Source organism: Lepidochelys olivacea (genome assembly GCF_965140295.1).
Source record: "Lepidochelys olivacea isolate rLepOli2 genome assembly, chromosome: 9".
NCBI lineage: Eukaryota > Metazoa > Chordata > Testudines > Cheloniidae > Lepidochelys > Lepidochelys olivacea.
Window position 1 is genome coordinate 75,354,174 of NC_140419.1, and position 19,533 is coordinate 75,373,706.

A 19,533-nucleotide genomic window follows, 5' to 3' on the forward strand; every position below is an offset into this window, starting at 1 on the left:
GGAAATTGCAAGTGATTGCTATAGTAAGGGTGTGTTGTGTACTGCATATACTCTTTTGTTAATACATTTTAACATTTTAGCATCCAAAAGAAACTGAATAAGTCCTATATTTAACCCTTTTTGCAATTATACACAAACTTCCCTAACTACTGCCATGTTGTACCATTTTATATGCTGTACTATTTCAAATTATTTTTGAAACATAAAACATATCCATTGTTTCCTAAAGGAGTGTTTACTGTGCAATTACAAAGTCATAACTAGTTAACTTATTTGTCAGTCTAGAATTGATTTTTGAAAGCATTTATTCTGAGCATAATACTCTTTTGAGTTTATTTTTAGTAAACTATATAGTACATATATATGTCAGCTTGATGCACACACATATGCAGTTAGGCTATGTCAATAAAGAAAAGAGACAGTTTTTGAAACTACAGATAAAATACCCCTTAGCATGACTTGTGCTTCAGAGAAATGTAGGGCCCAATCCAGTATTCTTTAGTCAGGGGACTCTCCCCTTGACTTCAGTGAGAATTTTGCCTGAATAAGGGACTTCAGGATTTGGCCTATTATGTGACCTCTTATTAATTAACCCATGTCTCGTAAACTGGTCTGGAAAGCATTCAAAGTTCATCTGTTAAATAGTAAATGTTTTAATCTCCATTTCAAATAGTAGGAACAACATTCCTGACTGAGGAGAGGAATATTTAACATCTCTTATTTAGTTCAGAGAAGAATATTATATGCTTAGAGAAATTTCAAAATAAATCAAAGCTTAGTGCTGAAGAGGGGACCAGATCTGAATTAATGTAATTATGTGTAAAGGATCTTCTGTTGACTTCTCCTACAGTACCTAGGGGAACTAATCTGGGACTAGGGCTAAAATCCATTTTTTTTTACATACCTTAGCATCTTCATATTTGTGATACTTAGATTTTAAACCTCTCCATAGTGTGAATATTAATTAGGAACAAGAATTCAATTTCTCATACAAGGAAATGGAGTGGGGAAAATTATGGAAAACAAATTACAAGACAAGGTAGGTGAGGTAATATTTTTTACTGGACCAACTTCTGTTAGTGAGATAAACAAGCTTTCAAGCTCTGTATAAGTTCGAAAGCTTGTCTCTCTCACTAATAGAAGTTGGTTCAATAGAAGAGATCACCTCACCTGCCTTGTTTCTCTAATATCCTGGGACTGACACAGCTACAGCAATGCTGCAAATTACAAATCAGTCAGTTTTAGCGTAACATCTCTAGACTGTTTTAAGATTATGAATAAATTCTATTGGACACCAGAGAGATTTTGTAGATTGAGCATTAAGGATTCTGAATTGTCCTGGTGCTATTTTGACACACCCTAGCTGCTGTGGCTTTGTTTTGATTGTGCTCCACAGTAGCTGACTTCTGAAGAATGACCTCTGATTAAATACAATAAATCCTATAAGGTGGGCTCTGACCCATCACCACTCTGTGTACTTGGGGATACAAATAATTTGAATGTGTGGGGTGGGAGGGTGTCTCAAAATGCAAGAAAATTAACTAAAAATATTCGCATGAAAGCAATCTTTAAACATTCTAAGGAGATCACTCATTTGTTATCAGAATGGACTGCAGCTTTCATGGATGGTCTATTGTATGGCTGACTTTACAGTACATGTACATTGAGGAGTTCTACTGTATTTGGGAGCCTTTTCTAGTCTACACAGAGCAAAAAACAAGTTGTACATGGGTCTGTCCTCTTTCTCACCTTGTCATTTTCCCTCTTAGCTCTACTACTTTCTCTCTCTCGGTCCCCCGGCCATTGTTAAATAGGCTAATGTAAGGAGATTCTGGAATGCAGGCAGATCCATGCTTACAGAAATCCAGTGGCCCTAACCTCTTCCATCAGCATGGAAGAGTACAGCTGTAGACTGGCCACATTTCATCCCACAGCTTGCCTTGAGTAGGGAAAGAAAGAGTTAATCAAAATGTTACAAATTTTTGAAATTTTGATGGAAAAAGGGCAAGAATTTATCAGAATTTTTTCTCTCAACTATTTTTTGCCAGTTTTTGATTAGCTTTAGGGGAAGTAGATTCTATTCCCCAAGTCCTGCAGAGCTCCCATCAGTAGGTCCAATTACTTCGTCTTTGGGGAATACGTTTTGGGATTGTGGTGACAGGAGAGAAGGGAAAATATGTATTTTACAGGGCAGGATTTCACTGGGTGTGAACGATTGTGTTACTCTTGTTACCAGTGATGAGTTTCTGTAAGAAGCCTATTTGTTTTTGTTTTTAAATATATTTGCACTTTGTTACTTTCATTTAAAGCACAAATGTTTTACCGAACAGGTAATACCTAATCCCTGGCTACTCTGAAATCCCATTTTACCTCTGTTCCAATTCTATCCTTCACTTATTTTCTTAAAGTACAAATGTTTGCAGCAATTTTGTAGTGGAGACTACTAGCCTCTACCAGCGACTGACCTGTGATCGTGGTGGTATATATTTTGTATATTCAGATTTGTAGCATGCTGATTATATTTTGTTTAGAAAGTCAGATGGTTAATCCTGTTTTAAAATTATTTGCACAGTAATTATAATGAAAGGTTCTGTTGATTTCTTCAGCATTGAAAGTCCACAGAACTATGTTTGAATTAAAGCCCTGCAATAGTTGCTGTGTTCCAGGAATCTTGTCCAACTGTGCATAAACATTAGGTGGAAAAGGCTCTATACAAAGAACAGCAGGTGATACAGTGGATCACTACAGATAATAAATATGTAGAATATTGGTTTATATGCCAATGGATTCTTATTGGATTATGAACAATAAATGGGGCCAGACCCTCACCTGGTGGAAATCAGTGTCTTTGATTAGAAGGGAGTGATGCTTATGTACACCAGCTGAAGATCTGGCCCTTGAAGTTTAGTCTACTCTGTTCTAAGAAAAAGATCCGAGAAAAGATGTTAGAATTACTTTGCATTATGTCTGAAGTTATCTATAGTCATATAAAGATAGAATTTACCTTCTGATTATACTGGTATGGTAATGATGCAAGCTGAACTCCAATCTACAGGTCATGCACTCTGTATAGTACCATTAATGCATATACAGAGGTCATCAGTAAGAAGCCACTAATTTGTGGTAAATAAGATATTAGGGATATTTCTAATTCTTTGTGATAACAGTTGGTAAATGTTGGCTTTTTTGTGGTGACCAGTGTTTGACACACTATTACACAATACGTTTTAGCAAGTGGTGTGTAGGATGGTTTTTATTCAGGTGATTTTAGTCAGATATTAATATTCTAGTTTCAACATTTCAATTCTCTGAGCAAGATCCTATAAAGGTTTCTGCTCACAGGGGAATTTGAAGATTTCTTGAAGTTTCTTTTACAGATTTGAGTTTGAAATTTCTAAAACTGAGCTGCTTCATGGCCAAATTCTGGTATCGCACCCATTTTAACACTGTTAAGCATTTAATGTACTCCCATGGTCTGGCTGGCAGCGGCCCAACACACAACCTCCCTGCTAGTGACAGGAATAGTCTGCGTGGGGTTTTTTATAATTGTTACTGCCAGGAAGCGGATGTACACAAATATATGGACCAGGCCTCTTGATCCCGAGGCCCTGCACTGGACCGTTGTTGCAGAGCTCCTGTTGTGAAGAGCTTATAGAGCAAGGTTGTGGGAACCAGAAACTGCTGTTCCTACCTCTCCCCCTGCAACATTTTTTTCTGGCATGTGCTTGTGCATAACTGGCAGCCAGAATTTGGCCTATTATTTGCAAATTTATTAAAGGCCTCCCATTCTTTGTGTATTTTTTCTCTACAATTTTAACCTTTTTATTCACACATAAATCAGGTGTTCTATGTATTGGTTCTTGGCTATTGTTTTGGGGGATGTATGCAATGAATTAATTGGGCCAGATTCTCAGCTAATGTAAATCTGCATAGCACCTTTGTCTTCAATGGAGCTAGGCTAGTTTACATCAACTAAGAATTGGTCCCATTCTGATTGAGAATATGTTCACTGGGAATAAATACATCATATCCAGTGTGCAAACAAATATGATGTAAAACTTCTTTTGCCCACAACATAAAACAGAGGATGCAACTACAGGAGGAATATGAAAGGTCTTTTGAAAATATTTGCTTTTTTATTAATATTATTATTATCATTACATATATTTAATCTTAAAACTGTGTGTGTGTGTTTTGTAGTCACCAGAGTTTACTCCTATCCAAATCACATATACTTCTTGAAGATAATTGTGTTTGTCATTATGGAGTTAGTTGAATTTCTATAATAGTAAAAAACTGGCATATAAAAAGTCTCTCAAGATTAATCTGTATATTTTAGTTGGAGAGAAAAATAAGATCATTTGGAATATTTGCTGTAAATAATGGAGTATCACATGCAGGTGAGGGTGGGATTAACAAAATAACCACCCAAACGTGCAGCCTTACTCTTCCAAAGAAAAAGTGGACCACACTAAAACCTAGGAGCTCCCACGCTGCTCCTCTTTTTCACTTTTAAGGAAACACAACATACATTTAGGTATTTGCAAATTGGAGAGACATGTTAAAGGAGCTTTCTGGTGTGGCCTCATCATCTGTCACTCTTATATTAAAAGTGCACTGAGATATACATGGCTGGATGTGGGAATGTTAAATGGGTGTCAGCAAGATTCTAAGTGTTTAATATCATGATAATGCGGTATTGTGGAGTTAAGGTTTGTTTATCCCATTTGACCTTAAATTAATAGTATCTTTCATATCCCTTTTGTAATCCATTAGGTGTTATAATGCCATTGTAGGCCAAATTTACAATTTACTTTCCTGGTGATTCACAGGGTGTAATACAGCATAGAATTTGGCCCTATGTTTCCATATCTTGGTCTCATATATTTCCAACTGATTTACTCTGTAACAGAAAAGAATGTCTAAGAATTCTCAATTTACTAGGTATAATCCTGCATCTCTAACCATGGGAAAAGAGTCATCCAGCTGAAAATGAGAAAATAAACAACATATGAAAATGCTGATTTCTTGTTTTCACAACTTTCGGGCTTCCAGCTACAGTGTACGGACAAAGGCACAACATGAAGGCCAGCATTGCTTTACCTGTTAACAGCTATGTCTTACTTTCTTTTCTTTCCTAAGTAAAAACATTTTCCTAACAGGACAGACACTTTCCAAATGTATATACTTCAAGAAGCAAGGAAAGTTGATGAACATTTTAACAATAATAAGATATGATAAAAAATTCTCATCTGTCAGTTAACATAGTAATGACCTGACACCATAGCAAATCCAGTTTTCATAATTCCTTTCCAAATGATCATGTACTGCAGTTTCATTATTTTCTTGTGAGATTCATAGCAGAATGTTTCCTTTAAATATCCTGGTTTTATTTACTGAAGAGATGGATTTGGTTTGTAAAATACAAAATATTGATACTTAGACCTGGATCCCACAATTTGCATTATTTCTATACACAGAGAAATTGCTGCAAAGTTGCCAGTTTTTCTTGTGTCACTGTATTATATTTTGCATTATTACTAACCTGAGTTTATGATTTAACTCCCTCCCAAAACAAAAATAAACACCTCCCCAACACACACCACAACTTGGTGGCTTTATTTATGTTGTTTTCTACTTCCTCACAATACTTGCTCCCCTCCCCCAGCAGCTACACTACAAAGCTTGTTGTACAGGGACTCCATTAATCCTACATTTCCTAGATGGTATCTGAGGCACAGTGGGTTTCCACAGAAATTAATTTGTCCTGACAACAGGCCTAAAGATTGGAGTCCAGGGATCACTTGGCAAATTCCCTTTAAACTGAGCACAATAATAAACAGAAAGCTGATAACGACAGTTCTAAAAGACCACACAGAGGAAGGACCCAGAATAGACTTGCTCTGTGTATATCTATGAATACCTCTGATAACTAGCGTACAGAAGCTTTATGAATGATAGGAAAACAAGCATGCTGATTTATGCATGTTTTGATATTACAGCACTAGGCAGAACTCAATTAATCTAGATATATAAATTTATAGCTAACTGTTTTAAGGTATATAGTAATTTAATAAAAATAAAATACTAAATGGGAAACAGTATCTAACAAGCCATTCAATTTGCAATTGAACTTAATGATTGTATGACCAGATTTCTATAATTTTCTGTACTTTAATGTGGCTCATATTTTCTCAGAATATCGGGCTTTCTAAATATTTTAAGAAGATGAATAACTGGCAATATTGCATTTAGTAAAGAATGAGTCCAAAATTACAATTACCTCTGGTTTATGAGAAATGTATTTTCTTTCCAACCCTTTGTAAATGTGTTGATTTTTGCATTTGGTTTGAATTGTCCTTCTGTGCAATAGCTCCTTGTAAAATTAAGAGCAGCTTAAAAAACATTACTGGTTTTTCCTCGTCCCTTTGGTGCATGTCTGAGAGTTATTTTTTTCCCAAAGTTTAGGTTTATAAAATAGTATTTAAGTTGCATGTTGAAATATATACCAATATAGCAAATGAATGATTCATTCATTGGATAACCTAGCCTGTGTAAGAGGTAAGAACATTTTAGCATTTTGTTATTTGTAAATAGTCTTGGAGCTTTAAGGATGTTTGTAATTTATAGTGTGTCAATAAACTGATCCCAGGTAAATTTATGAAAAGCTATCATAATATTATGAATTGGTAGAACAAAGTGAGGTAAAATATATGCTACTTAACTTTTTTCAGCTCTCAGGCATAGGATGGCAAATGTCGAAAGAGAGAGAAAATGGATTTTGGTGCCTGAACAACCTTTTGAAAGTAGTCTAATTTTGCTTTTAATGACCAAAATGCATTATGAAATAATACCTCCTCACTGCACAAAAAGGAATATGAAACTGTGTTTAAAGTAGGGAACTAGTATGGTTGACAGGTATGGTTATATACCTAGATTGCATGAGTCACATATGATTACTTTTAATTCCTTAGATATTTCCTTCTAGATGGAAATTCTTTAATATTTCTGCTTATCTCAAGCACCCGCATAGTTTTACTGGAAAAAAATGGTGGAAAATTATATTGTGCTTAATTATTGTCATTGAATTTGAGGATATCATGTAAAAGTATATTAAAGTTGCAAATCTACAGTGCCTGGGGAAAACAGATGCAAGGTAACTGACCCAATGTTCCAGCATGAAGTGATAGCTCAGAATGAAGGGTCACGTTGTGGTTGTTTCTATATCACTACATAAGGCTGGGTGGCAGGCTGCCAGTGGCTGTGTAGTTAAGGGTTTGGAATGCAGGCTGCCCTTGGCATTTGAGATGTTGGGAATTTATATATAAAAGTTCTGTCTTACATGCTATTTCAGCACAGATAATGGGACCAATTCTGCTTTTATTATAGGCAGTGACAAAACTACCGTTGACTTCAACTGAGGCAAGATAAGGTCCGTTATTCAGGTGCTGAACTAGCTGCAGAGGTGGGGTACATTATACTCTTCACGTATAATATATACGGCATCTCTTCTTGAAAAATAAAAAAACTTGCTCTCATTATTGGCTTTAAATTAGTTTGTACACTAAGAATTAATTAATTAGAGCTGACATACTTTTAACATTAAATTCAGAATGAGTCCAATTTATATTTGTTACACTTAAAGAACTTTATCTATTGTTCTGAAATACAGAAGATTTAAAAACAACTATTTTAATGCTCTCCGGCTCCTCTTTCTTGTTTCTGATGCAAGACCAAATTGACTTGCTATGCCTTTTAGTTCATAGTTCTGTAACAGAGAGAATGCACCAAAAATAAATTCCCCTCATATCAAAATCATTCCATGTGTTTCACTATACAAGCTATTAGGTATTTTGAATTTGGACCAAATCAGCCAATGTTTTTCTGCAGCAAACAGTTCCATAGTGTGCTTTATATATTTGATTCGAAGGACTGTGTATTATTTGATGTTCTTATGAGATAAACAATAAACTTTTGAATATGTTTTTCCATTTGAATAAAAGCCTAGGGATGCTTCACCCTGCATCCTAAAGCCTGATTTCCCCTGGGACTCATTATCATGCAGCTCACATTGTCAGTCACCTACACTGTTGAACTTGCTATCGCATAACCTTCAAAACGTTACTAGTTATTATGTGTCATAGGGCAGATTTATGATAAACTAACTTTGAAACAATAATGAATTCTTGTTCTGTTCTGTTTCTGGTAACATTTCTGGTAATGTCATCAGATTTAATTTTTAAACAATACGTCACATTTTCCTTTTATTCTATCATATAGAAGATCCCACTCCCTGTCTGAAATATTTCCCTCCCTAAACAGGGTTTATGATGATTTGATCACTGCCTATAAAGAATGAAAATGAGAACACTTGTCTTTAAACTACCAAACTGCTCACTAAGGTTCATCATGACTCAAATCCATCCTTTGTGATTAAACTTTCGGAATTCTCTGACTTGGTGAGTTGAAGAAACTTGAAGAAAGTTGAAGAAACTTAACCCTTATTCCAGCAGTCAGTATAGACTAACTAGCATTCTGAATACAAGAAGAAAGTTTATGGGCATATGTGACAGAAACATTTCTCAGTATCATTCATGCTGCCAGTGTCTTGGGATTTTGGCTGAGGCTCTAGTTTAGTGGTGACAACTATCAATAGTATCATTATCTTAAGAAAACACAAGCATGTTTTACCATGTATCTTAATAAGTGACCTGGTTTTCAAAAGTGTTGGGGCCCACAGTAACTCCCATAGAATCCGGTCAGTGCTTACTCAGCATTTTTGAAATGATAGCCATTGGTATTGTGAACTGTTGTGAGATCTTAAAACAGGTATGAAATTCATACTGATAATCACTGTACAACCACCCTGTAGGAACTTAGTATGGAAAATACCCACAAAGAAGATGTGCAATACAAAATATCCTGTGGCAAAAGCCACTAGTGTGGTTAATTTGGATCCAAATCAGCTGGACTCAGTGTTGAGGATTGGATTTGCACCTCCTATGAAGTGAAGAGAGCAACAATGCAATTCTAAAACATATTTTGAAGACACATTGATTTGACATATTGCCCAGATCTACTAGAGATAACTGCACAGACAGAATGTTTCCACAAAGGTGGTGTTGGTGGAGTTTAGGGATAAGGGCCAATATCATCACCCTGGGAAAAATCACTTGCTACCATGGCTGAGGTATCATGCTGTGGTTCTGGTTCTCCAAGGGCACTAGGGGCGAAAGTTTCATATCACTCTATTAATATTTATGTAGCAATTCAGGAGGTAATGCATTGCTAAAATTCAACTCAGAAATGCACCAAATTTAATCATTTTTAGTGCTTGAAATTAAATATTTCTATACCAGCTGAAGGAGGAGGGTGGCAATAATTAGAATACACTTCTTACCCCAAGTTATTTGCTAGCTCAAATGTCCCAAGGGATTTTCTACCTCAGGTACCAGCCCAAATTAAAAGGTCTACAAATATCTCTGCATTTTTAGGCAGAAGATAAAATACAATAAAATATAATGTAAGGCATTCAGACATATTTAAGGCCAGATCCTTCAAACACTTATTGACATGGATGTGCACTTGTTTCCCATCCAGGCCAGTCAATGGAACTCTTCTTGTGTGTAAGGGCTATTTGGATGCATAAGGAGTGGCAGGATTTGACCTTTTGCACTGGGCAATACATCCCACCTAAAGGTAGTCAAGAGTATTTTTGGTCATAGGCACAACCCATTTTTGCAGCAATCTGCTCACATCGGAATAGTAATATAAAGTCTGACAAAGACCACTCTCTCTCCTCTCCAAATCTTATGCAAAATCAACAACTATTACTAATGCTGGTCCTTTTAGGGTCAGATTCTAAGAAACAGTTTAATATTTTATTAGTCCAAAACCAAAGGACATTATAACTATTGTCATGGAAGGTTCTTATACAGCATTCCTTATTCACACAAGATTTCCACTGGTTTCAATAGGATTCTGTAGCAAGCAAGTAATGCTAACATGTCATTAGAGCAAAATAAATTTAATGGAAGTAAAAAAATCAATTAAATTAGTTTAAAAAAATCTGAAAAGTAAGAAGTCTGAGGAGAATATGGTACTCACCAGAAAACACTTTTTCCAGGTCCCTGGGATTTATTATGTAATTTTTGGCAGGCCTGCTAACTACATCATGTGGCTACATCACTTCATGTTCTGAACTATATAACATGACCAGAGATAATGAAAGTGAAAATGCTAAGTCACAGGGCATTTTAAAAATGCTTTATTCTGAAAATTTTTCTAAAACTGTATACATTTTATATTTAAAAAGAATTGCTAATACTCTAATAAGTACGCAATCATCTCTTTTGGGTGGAGCTATTAGAAAATGTGAATGAACAACCCAATATCCCAACAGGTGGCAGATTGAATTGGTCATTTTTCCCAGTCTCCAGTGTAGTTTAGCCCATCTCTGCTTTTAAACACTTTTTACTCTTGAGCACTGAAAGTGTTAACTTCTTGAGACCAGATCTTCAGTTCTTGTAAATTAATATAACTCAGCTGAATTCAATATAGCTATCTCAGTTTACACCATCTGAGGATTTCTCTCTCTCTGTACTTTATTTCCCTAATTTTCTCTCTTCCTGATATTTCATGAACCTGCATCAAAGTAATGCAATCAGCAATATTCCTAATAATACAATCCTGTGGATTATTTGATAGCCCAAACTTCAATAACATATAGTCCAAGTAATTTGAATATTTCTATTAAGGGTAACATTTACCCCAGGGTTCAGTAGGACTTCAGTGGTCCCATTGGCCTTGTTCTGCATAGGTATGAATTTCACCCCAAGTTAACAGTTTGGTGTTCTAGCATATTACACATTTTACATTTCTATGAAACAAGAGCCCTGTTGAACAAGGGAGTAAATAAACTCACCAGGAAGTCAAAAAGATAATACGTCAATTTTTCTAATTTTAAATGCATTTTAGTGCTCAAGAAAGTGAGAAACGGGAGTGCTGATTTTCAAGTTTTTAAGGGCTGTACACTCTGTTGCCCTCAGAACACAGATGTGATTGGGAGCTGTATGCAGGACCATAGGAAGTACCGGTATGTTATATATGTACTGGAAATATGCAATATATGATATTCAGGATTTTACTATGTCCATTTTCATTTATAAGCTTAATTGTAAGTGTGTATTTTACAGAACCATTAGAGTTTGTGCTGCGAATATTTGCAGAATGCTGGGCCCCCCCAAATGGAATACGGAAGGTGCTGTGCAGGTTTCCGTATGGTCTCTTACATTAGGTGATACAGAAAAGAGCTGGTTGTAGCAAGAAACCATGGCCTGGAATACTGTACAACATGGTATGCTTCCCAAAGCAAATAAGTTAAAGTCAGGATGTACCATGATATATCCCTGCCATTGCTTTGCCATGTGAGAAAGGGAGTGTGGCAAAGCAAAAAGGGGAAGAAAGCAGGAAACTCTGTATGTGGCATGCTCCAATGGAAAACATGCATTGCATGGATATTGCCCAAGCATGTTAATTCTGGTCAGAAGATTATTAACTTCCTGTTTCCTTTGAAGGGGTGACATAAATGTTTGTACAGTGGCCAGGACAATGGGGCTGGGACCTTTAGAAGCTACCATGATAGAAATAACAGCAGTAGCTGCTGTGGCTAGTCAATGACAGCTTGGTAAAGGGTTGGGAGACACACACTCAGGGCAATCACTTGGACAAATGCTACTCTCATTTACACTGATGTAAATCTGAGTAACTCCACCGAAGTTTCCCCAACAGAATTACTCCAGATTTACACTGGTGTGATTGTGAGCAGAATGTTGTGCATCTGGTCTGGGGTTCATAGGGTGTGGGCCTTCTGTTTCGGTATGTTCACACATCTCATCCTTTTGCCCTGCTGTTGGCCTCAGGTAATTATGTAGACAATGTGGGATCCGCAGTTCTTTTTCACATGAGGATTTCCCTTCCATTCATACTTTACACAGGGACTTAGGACATGGCCCATGGTTTTCTCAAGTGTATCTCATACCTGCTACTCTAATCATGAGCAAAAGCTGCCTTGTTGTAACAAACTGTGTTGGTTTTGTGCATTGTTGAAGCTCAAGTATTGCTCTAAGTCACTGATATATACTAGATGGAGAAAATAGCCTCTGGGCTGCTAAAAACTATGCTGTCATAGTCACAAAGGACCATTATGCCAGCTGGGGAATCACTGGAGCATACCCTGTAGTAGGGGCCAAAAGAAAGAGTGGGGGGAGGGGAGTATGTGGACTGGTGCAAAGGAACTACAGCAGAGTAGAGAATCTAGCTCACTATATACAGCTGATATATACATAGGTGTTATGATTAAACAGGCCACAAAGCCTCAATTACTGGTACCTGAGATATCAATTATGTACTGTTTCAGACATAGTTCGGGTACTGCACTGTACACATGCTGTATCTCAGATACTACTGGGGGTAACCCTGTGTAAATGCTGACTCCCAAATGGCAACAACTGTTTCCAAACTGTTCAGCTCAGAAGGGTTGGGTATTTGCTTCCCTGTAATCCAGATACATTCTAGTATTTTATCTTGTATTTCAGAGCAATTCTTCAGCTCTACTTCTCTGTATAACCCACTGATAAATCATTTAGGATCATTCCTTTTAAGAACAGTAAAAGTGTCACATTAGCTGATTCCTAAAACGATTGCTTGTCTTGTTATAGGTATCTGTTGACCTGCTCCTTTAAAATTACAAGTCTGCAACTAACTGCTCTCTTAAGCCAATCTACTTCCTTTTTTAATGAAATTGTGCCTTTAGCCCTTTTGCAGAGCTGACTTTTCAACAATGACGTTCGTAACATTGTGCTCAGTTCTTTCCTCTAACACCTTGCCCAGAGCTAACTTTCAGCTTCACTCTGTCAGCTGTAAGATATAGATATACTGTTGTCTTAATTACTCATATTTCTCCTGCTGCTCATAATTCTGCTTGTACCACCAAAGAGCTCTTCAGAGAGCTTTACTGCTTCCTTTTCCCTTTCTTTGGGGGTTTAAAGGTTGTCAGATGTATAAATGATCCTTGTTGTACAGCCTTGGTTATGACAGTGTCTTTTGTGGTAGAGGTTTAGTGGGATGGGAGAACTTAATAAGAGAGCTTTTGGATAGGAGCTCTATGGCAGAAAAGAACATATACCACCTTGCATAATAGAGCATCAGACACTGCCTATGGCAAATCCAGTCTCTAATGGGTGTCTTATCTATCTAATCTATCCCTCTTAAATTTTAGAAGCTGATTGTCAGTGGTAAATGGTTATTTGATTCTCACTCCTTCTCACTGGTTATTTATTGGCAATTGATTTCCTGCTGTATCCTGCTAATGTACTTCTGCTTAAAAAACTACTGGTGAAGGAGGACCAGAAAGTCCAAAAGAGCCCTGTGCAATAGCTCTTACACTTAATCCTTTGTGGTTCCAGTTCCCTCTTTATGAAAATATACTATTGTTTCTGTTATCTACATTAATTAACTAACTAATCCATCTGCTATTGCCAGTTGAGGACCCTTTAGTAAACTGATGACATGACGTCCCTGTTTCGTAGGCAGAGGTTCAAATAAGTTTTGTCAGACCAGTGAGATCTCTAGTATGGACCATCCTTGACCTCAGTCCTTCATTTGCAATTACTTGAACTGAGAATTGTGTCTTTTAGAATATAACAGCTTAACAAGGCATGTATTTTTCATAGATAGAATACATCTTGGCTTGTTTATGGTCCAGTGCAGAAAGTACTGTTGTTTTTATTTTGCTTGAACAGATTCAGTGGGAATGAATTCATTGGACATTACTACATCAGGGCTTGTCAAGTCACTATAGTTAAGAGTCTGTTACTCTTTCCGTTATAAAGCTTTCTGGGATGCTGAAGGTGTTTGAGGTGATGCAGGGCTTAGCACCAGCTCAGATACATGTGTTCTGCTCAAGCTTGGCCTGTACCCCAAAGTGTTCTTTGATTTTACTGGTTTTCTTATGGGTTTTTTTTCCCAATTCAGTTGTGAATACGTTGGGCAAGTGTATCTTGGTAACTAATACAGCAGGGATAGTCAATAGGCAGGCTGTGGGCCAAATCTGGACTACCAGGCACTTTTATTTACTTATTGTCATTGTTTTTTAAATTATTTTCTCTGGAGTCTGGATCTTGACTGTGCCTTGACCAAGAAATTTGGATCTTGACAAAAAATAATTGACCACCCCTGCATTACAGTATCAGAGAAATGACAAACAATAACACAAGGAATTATTACAGAATTTTCCTGACCTTAAAACAGCATTAAATAAAGGTCAAGAGCCTGCAGACAATAGGCTGCAATAGGCTCATGGCCAGGCTCATCAAATAGCACAGGTGTGACTAAAGAGGCTGTTTGAGGCGCTAAATGGAAATAGATGAGATAACTTAATAAGAAGCATTGGAACTAAAAAGCAATTCTGTTTTGTATGGAGGAATTGTGGGGCCTGAGGAAAAAAAGCCTTCTTATGTTAGCACTGACTTCAAGCAAAGGAAAAGGGACAGGAATCTTGCAGCAGGAAAGGAAGCAGCAGTAGGGAGGAGAATGGGCATTAAGAGGAAGGTTAATGCTGATACCAGTCAGATAGGCAATACTGGCAGTAGAATGACTGTACCCAATTGGGCAAGGAATGTGGGCGAACCCAAGCAGCAACTGTTAAGATGTTTGTACACCAATGCAAGGATCCTGGGTAACACAATGGAGGACCTAGAACTACTGGTGCAGGAAGTGAAACCAAATCTTATATGGATAACAGAAACATGGTGAAATCATAGTCATGACTGGAGTACAGTTATTGATGGGCATGTGCTCTTCAGGAAAGACAGAAATAAAAGCAAAAGTGACAGAGTAGCATTGTATATCAATGATGAGGTAGGCTGTATAGAAATTAGAAGTGATGGAATGGATAAGAGAGTCTGTTTGGGCCAAAACCACTTTGGGGAAGAAAGCCATTCTAGGTTCCTCTGATATAGTGCTTGGGATATGCTACCAACCATCAGGATCTGATTTAGATATGGATAGAGACCTCTTTAATGAATGAAGGAATGAGACCTCTTTTTAATGAAATAAATACTAATGGGAATTGTGTGATTATGGGAGACTTTAACTTCCCAGATGTAGATTGGAGGACAAATGCTCCTAATAATAGTAGGGCCCAGATTTTCCTGGATGTGATAGCTGACAGATTTCTTCACCAAATAGTTGCTGAACCAACAGGAGGTAAGGCCATTTTAAATTTGGTATTGGTGAGTAGTGAGGACCTCATAGAAGAACTGGCTGTAGGGGACAACCTTGGTTCAAGTGATCATGAGCTAATTCACTTTAAACTAAATGGAAGGATAAACAAAAATAGATCTGCAACAAAGGTCCTTGATTTCAAAAGAGCCAACTCTAAAAAATTAAGGGAATTAGTTAGAGAAGTGGACCGGACTGAAGAACTCAAGGATCTGAATGTGGAGGAGGCTTGGAATTACTTTAAGTCAAAGTTACAAAAGCTATCCGAATCCCATATCCCAAGAAAGGGAATATTTTTAGGGAAGGGTGGCAGACCAAGGTAGATAAGCAAGTATCTCTAACGGATGATTAAGAGAAAGCAGAAAGCCTACAAGGAATGCAAAATGGGAGGGATCAACAAGGAAAGCTGCCTCCTGTAGGGATAAAGTGAGAACTGCCAAAAGGCAAGAAGAGTTGGACCTTGCAAAGGGAATTAAAACTATCAGTAAAAGGTTCTATAGCCATATAAATAAAAAGAAAACAGGGAAAGAAGAACTGGGACTGCTAGGCACTGAGGATGGGATGGAGATTAAAGATTATCTAGGCATGACCCAACACCTAAACAAATACTTTGCCTCAGTTTTTAATGAGGCTAATGAAGAATTCTGGTGTAGTGGTAGGGTGGCTAATGTCAACGAGGATACAGAGGTAGAAATTACCACATTCGAGGTCGAAGTCAAACTCAAATAGCTTAATGGGACTAAATCAGGGGGCCTGGATAATCTGTATCAAAGAATATTAAAGGAACTGGCACATTGAATTGCAAGATCAATAGCAAGGATTTTTAATGAATCTGTACATAACCTGTGACTGGAGAATTGCTAATATAGTTCCAATTTTTAAGAAAGGAGAAAAAAAGGTGATCCATGAAACTACAGACCTGTCTGTTTGACCTCAGTTGTATGCAAAGTCTTGGAACACATTTTGAAAGAGAAAATAGTTAAGGATATAGAGGTAAATGGTCATTGGGATTAAAATACAACATGGTGTTACAAAAGGTAGATCGTGCCAGACCAACCTAATCTCCTTCTTGGAGAAGATAACTGAGTTTTTTAGACAAAGGAAATGCAAAGGATCTAATCTACTTGGATTTCAGTAAGGCATTTGATACAGTTACACATGGGGAATTATTAGTTAAATTGGAGAAGATCAGGATTAATATGAGAATTGAAAGGTGGATAAAGACTTGGTTAAAGGGGAGACTACAACGGGTCATACTGAAAGGTGAACTGTCAGGCCGGAGGGAGATTACTAGTGGAGTTCCTCAGGGATCAGTCTTGGGACCAATCTTATTTACCATTTTTATTACTGACCTTGGCATAAAAAGTGTGAGTGTGCTAATAAAATTTGTGGATGACACAAAGTTGGGAGGTATTGCCAATACAGAGGAGGACCAGAATATCATACAATAAGCTCTGGATGACCTTATAAATTGGAGTGATAGAAATGGGATGAAATTTAATAGTACAAAATGCAAGGTCATGGATTTAGGGACTAAAACCAAGAATTTTTGCTATAAACTGGGGATTTATCAGTTGGAAATGACAGAAGAAGAGAAAGACCTGGGTGTATTGGTTGATCACAGGATGTCTATGAGCTGTCAATGTGATGCAGCCATAAAAAAGGCTAATGCAGTCCTAGGATGCAGCAGGCTAGGTATTTCTAGTAGAGACAGGGAAGTGTTAGTACCATTATACAAGGCACTGGTGAAACCTCATTTGGAATACTGTGTGCAACTCTGGTCTCCAATGTTTAAGAAATATGAATTCAAACTGGGACAGGTGCAGAGATAATCCGAGGAATGAAAAACCTACTTTATGAGAGGAGACTCAAAGAGCTTGGCTTGTTTAACCTAAACAAAAGAAGACTGAGGGGAGATAAGATTGCTCTCTCTAATACTTCAGATGTATAAATACCAGGGAGGGAGATGGGTTATTTATGTTAAGCTCCAATGTGCACACAAGAACAAATGGGTATAAACTGGCCATCAACAAGTTTAGGCTTGAAATTAGGCAAAGGTTTCTAACCATCAGAGCAATGAAGGTCTGGAACAGCCTTCCAAGGAGAGTAGTGGAGGCAAAAAACCCAACTGGCTTCAAGACTGAGCTTGATAAGTTTATGGAAGGGATGGTATGATGGGACTGCCTACAATTGCATGAGGCCCATCGGCAACTGGCAGTAGCAAAAATCCCCTATGATTGGAGACAGGACACCAGATAGGGAGGACTCTGAGTTACTACAGAAAATTCTTTCCCAGATATATGCCTTGTGAGTCTTGCCCACATCCTCAGGGTCTAACAGATCACCATATTTGGGGTTGAGAAGTAATTTCCTCCGGGTCAGATTGGCAGAGACCCTGTGGGGGATGGGGTTGTCTTTCTCTGCATCATGAAGCACAGGTCACTTGCAGGTTTAAACTAGTGTAAATGATGAAATTTCTGTAACTTTAAGTTTTTAAACCATGATTTGAGGACTTCAGTAACTCAGCCAGCAGCTGGGGTCTATTTCAGGAGTGGGTGGGTGAGGTTCTGTGGCCTGCAATGTGCAGGAGGTCAAACTAGAGGATCATAATGGCCCTTTTGGACCTTTAAAGTCTATGAGTCTATAAGCAGTTTTAGTAAGGAAAATAAAACACTGAATAATCACAATATAAGGGGAAGTTAAGAGAAGGACTCCTAATTTATGACACCTGGGACTACTGAAAATGCATAAGAAAAATATTAGTTAATTTCTGCCAGAGCTAACTCAGATTATCAGGTGCAGGAAAGTCATGTTTATAGCAAAAAGAAAAGGAGTACTTGTGGCACCTTAGAGACTAACCAATTTATTAGAGCATAAGCTTTCGTGAGCTACAGCTCACTTCATCAGATGCATATCGTGGAAACTGCAGCAGACTTTATATATACACAGAGAATATGAACCAATACCTCCTCCCACCCCACTGTCCTGCTGGTAATAGCTTATCTAAAGTGATCATCAGGTGGGCCATTTCCAGCACAAATCCAGGTTTTCTCACCCTCCACCCCCACACACAAATTCACTCTCCTGCTGGTGATAGCTATGGGCTATGGGCTATCACCAGCAGGAGAGTGAATTTGTGTGTGGGGGTGGAGGGTGAGAAAACCTGGATTTGTGCTGGAAATGGCCCACCTGATGATCACTTTAGATAAGCTATTACCAGCAGGACAGTGGGGTGGGAGGAGGTATTGGTTCATATTCTCTGTGTATATATAAAGTCTGCTGCAGTTTCCACGATATGCATCTGATGAAGTGAGCTGTAGCTCACGAAAGCTTATGCTCTAATAAATTGGTTAGTCTCTAAGGTGCCACAAGTACTCCTTTTCTTTTTGCGAATACAGACTAACACGGCTGTTACTCTGAAACATGTTTATAGCAATGGATCTCAGAGCCAAGGAATGCCATTTGAACAATGCAGAGCAAGTCCAGACATAGGACTAGCCATGTAAAAGTAAAACAAGAGTATTGATGAATAATGGGGAAAACGTTTTCTTTGCTGCAGACAGCATTAGAGTATAGAAATGAATAAATATGTCCAGGCAAGGAAATGTGCATCTTAACGAGGACAGCTCCTGAACTGGGTGGTTTGTAATAATAATAATGTGCATTTACTAGTATACGATGCCTTCCCTTTGAGATTCTCAGAGTACTGTACAAACATGGCTGCAATGAGCTAGGTAGTTAAATGCTATTACACTAATTTTACAGATGAGTAAACTGAGGTACACCAAGGTATAGTTAATTTTTTCAAATATGCCCTCTAGCGTTGGGTGCCTCAGCTTTTATATGCTAAACTTGAGATACCAAGATTTTGATTTTCAGAGATGCTGAGTCTCCACAACTCCAGGGGAAGTAAATTTTAACTCTGGATGCTCAGTACCACTGGGAAACAGGCCCTGTGTCTCTCAGACTGGGCCTACAAAAATGGAGGCACCCAGTGAGTGGCTTCCTTTGAAAATTTTGGCCTAACTTGTCCAGAGTTACACAGTGAGCCAGTGGCAGAGCCAGGAATTCTGAATCCTAATCCCTCCCTGTTTTGGATGTCAATCTTCCTGTCAGAATTTTGACCAGTGTACAGAATCCCTTAAAAATTAAACTGTAAATAAAACAAGAGTATTTATGACACTTCTGTTGGCATCACTCATTGCTTTGTTTTCTTTTGTTGCATTATTGCTATTTAATTGAAAAGTCTGA

General features: G+C 37.7%; 1 protein-coding gene across 25 annotated transcripts in view; it reads left to right on the forward strand.

Moving 5' to 3' along the window:
- LOC311526465 (uncharacterized protein) overlaps positions 1-19,533 on the forward strand; it is a 257,232-nt gene that overhangs the window by 11,274 nt on the left and 226,425 nt on the right. The window contains exon 2 of one of the 25 annotated variants that reach the window (XM_084639547.1): positions 10,978-11,095. The exons of the other annotated variants lie outside the window; for them this stretch is intronic. The gene's annotated coding sequence lies outside the window, so the exon portion shown is untranslated. The remainder of the gene's footprint in view (positions 1-10,977; positions 11,096-19,533) is intronic. 25 annotated transcript variants of the gene reach the window in all.